The sequence below is a fragment of the Brassica oleracea genome, chromosome C2, assembly GCF_000695525.1.
Source record: "Brassica oleracea var. oleracea cultivar TO1000 chromosome C2, BOL, whole genome shotgun sequence".
In the NCBI taxonomy this organism is placed as follows: Eukaryota; Viridiplantae; Streptophyta; class Magnoliopsida; order Brassicales; family Brassicaceae; genus Brassica; species Brassica oleracea.
Window position 1 is genome coordinate 101,851 of NC_027749.1, and position 3,161 is coordinate 105,011.

Consider the following 3,161-nt stretch of genomic DNA (forward strand, 5'->3'; position numbering starts at 1 on the left):
CGGGAACATGTCTGTTGTTCGCCGGCTAAAGTCTCCAGGGATGGCTCTTTCATCCGCTGGCTTAGTCTCCTGAAGCTATGTGGTTTGCCGGCTTCTGTGTCCCAATCATGTATTCCATCAAGTTAATATAATCTCTGTTTCGATGGAAAAAAAAAATCTCACCATATGAGTTTGACTTTATTCAAATCAAAAAGCAGAAGAAAGGCAAAACATGAGAATCTAAAAACAATGATTTACGTAAAGAACTATACTTTATACACAATCTGAAAAATGATTTTCGTAATGAGAAACCTTACTTCATACGTAATGAGAAACTATATTTATACACGCACTGTCTCTAAGAGACCATCATATCAGTCTCATAAAAAATTAAAAATCAAGATAGAAGACTTGTAGGTTGCAGCATCCTTTTCCACAATATAACCCGGTTCTTCTTTATCCGAAACATATATGCAACATGTTTTGGTATAAAAGTTAACTACAATTCATGAACCAGGCTTAAACCATTAACAAAAATTCATACTCTTCCTGGTTTGAAATCAGCAATGAAGAAGGTTAATTTCTTTAGCTGCTATGCAGGTGAATTCAATACCTCAAACTGCTCATGGAGATATTTATGAACTTTCATTTGCAACCTTTGAACTTGTGTGATCTCAATGCTCCTGGTGATGAGAGAGTGAAAAATTAAACATATAAGTAACTCTATATCAATCAACACTCTGAACAGATAGGAAAACATATTTCAGGTTTGTTGTGCAATCGTAAAATTGAAAGAGGCAAGAGATGAATCTCAACGTTCACAAACCAATACAGGAAATAGAAGAGGAGAAGATCATTAAAAATAAAATTGAGCGTTGGGGACGAACCTTAGTGGCATTGATTTTGATCCCTGAAGTGCTTTGAACACCTTTTTTAAGGCATTGATCTCAGCAAGAGTGGAAGTTGCATGCGCATAGATGTAGTTTACCTGAAAAAACATTCAGACAAATAAATGGAAACCTTTTTTTATAAAATTTCGGAAGCCTGAAAGTTAATTCTTGTTACGTCCTCGGGTGACACACCAGCCTCTTCTAGGTAGCTCTCAATGCATGAAGAGACACCAAGCCCCAGCTCTTGGATCAGTAATATGAGGAGAATCACAGTTAACAGCGCCTCCAAGATATTTACTACTAATGGAGCATCACGTTTCATTGCATGTTCCAAGCTTTCCATCACCTATTAGACCATATAACAAATTAGCACAAACAATGGACACAAAATTCACAATATATATATATATATAAAAAGTAATAGGACTCACCAGGTAACTGACTCATAACGTAAAACGCTCCAAGGGAATTGAAGCACGTGATTCGGTCCTCTCAACAAACGTAGTATAGTTTGTGAAGTGTATCGATTCATCTGAATCTGAGAACTTCATTTCCGTGTTGCTACTTAAAACATCAATCCGCTAATCTCATAAGTTGCACCTTCTCTCAGCAGATGTCGGAATGTGTTAAGCCAATGTTCGCTGATAGACCCTTGGATAAGGGTTTCCTGGGAAGAGGCAAACAAAATTAGATGTCTTCAAGTCTATGAGAAGCTGTCAGGTTTAGAGACAAACCCTTTAACATCAGAAGCTGTCTCGGGCTTCCTAGACTCAGCAGAAGGCGTGTGACTACGGTATCGGAACAACGACCTGTGTTAACATCAGAAAAAATCGGTACGATACCATTGTTGCAGGTTTTGTAGTAAGAAAGAGATTATATTCTGTTGAAGAAGCTGGATTTGGAGATTTCTTAGACGGTTATTATATAATGTTTTTTCAGGGATTTCATCGGAACTTTTGGGAAGGAAGCTATTGAATTCATCGCTTTGAGAGAGATCGAAGGACTCTATAGACAACCGTCTCATCGTCTAGGCTAAGCGTTACAGAAACCTGAAGCTGTTGTCTGAAGGTTGCAGGGAATCTCAACAGGAATAGCGGAAACGCAGGTGGAGAGTAGACTGCTTGGGCTTCGTAAATATTGTGTTTGTTTGGGTTTTGAAAACATTAGACTACTAACTATTTCATTGTCATCGTAGGCCCATTCCGAGAAGTTTAAGTTGAGCGTTGACTTGGCGCGATTTGCCTCTCCCTCCATAGCGATGTGGTGCAAGGAGGAGAGAGACAACTCTCCTTTATTGTATAAGATATTTGTTTTACTTAAAGAACGAGTAATGAAGGGGATGGATCATATTAATTTCTTTGGATTTTATCATGTGTTTCCAGCCTACTTATTTTATAAAATGATATTACAAGAGCATGATTAATGTAGAGTTTTAGGGTGAGGTTATTAGCAGAAAGAACCTGTCTCTTAACTTTTAAGTAAAAAAACTAAGAATTGGTTCTTAAATATCTTATTTAAGAACTGATTCTTAGTTTTTTTAGTTAAAAGTTAAGAGACGGGTTCTTATATTTCGCTAAGAATTTTATCATAAAAATTTACATTAATCATGCTCTAAGACTAATATATTATAATGTTAAATTAGGAGGTCAACCTGAGGACTCGTGGCTACGCTGATCGAAATGGTGCGGAGAGGAAAAGTGGTGACGATTTTGACCAGAAAAAAATGTGATTGTTGCAGTGTGTTTATACTTAGCCACACGGACGTTGCTTTCTTTGATCTCTCTCGCGTTTTATTAACTTAAGTTGTTGGACTCATCTTTTGAGATATATCTAACTATAATGTCATTAAATATACCTAAAAATACATCATATTTAACGTAGCTTATTACGGACGAGTACGACCGTGAATCACTTGACTTATGTAATATTTAAAATATATTAACTACAATATAACAAATGCATATAAACTATCTATACTTTAGTTTGAAATGAACATTCTCAAGTTTTATATAGTTAACTTACATCATGCATCGATCGATGTACAATAGTCAAACCACCTATAGTTTTCATTTTCTTTATAGGATGTATCAACCAACCAATCATCCCACTGATTTTCTAAGCTTTATAAAAAACAAATCAATAAATACAAACTCAAAATCAAATATCTTCTATTAATCAAAACAGAATATTTTCAATGTTGTATCTTTGATGTACCTATTAAATATAGAAACTGTAACCATAATTACACTAATTATAAGAATAGATTTGATTCCAACCAATTGATCTATTACT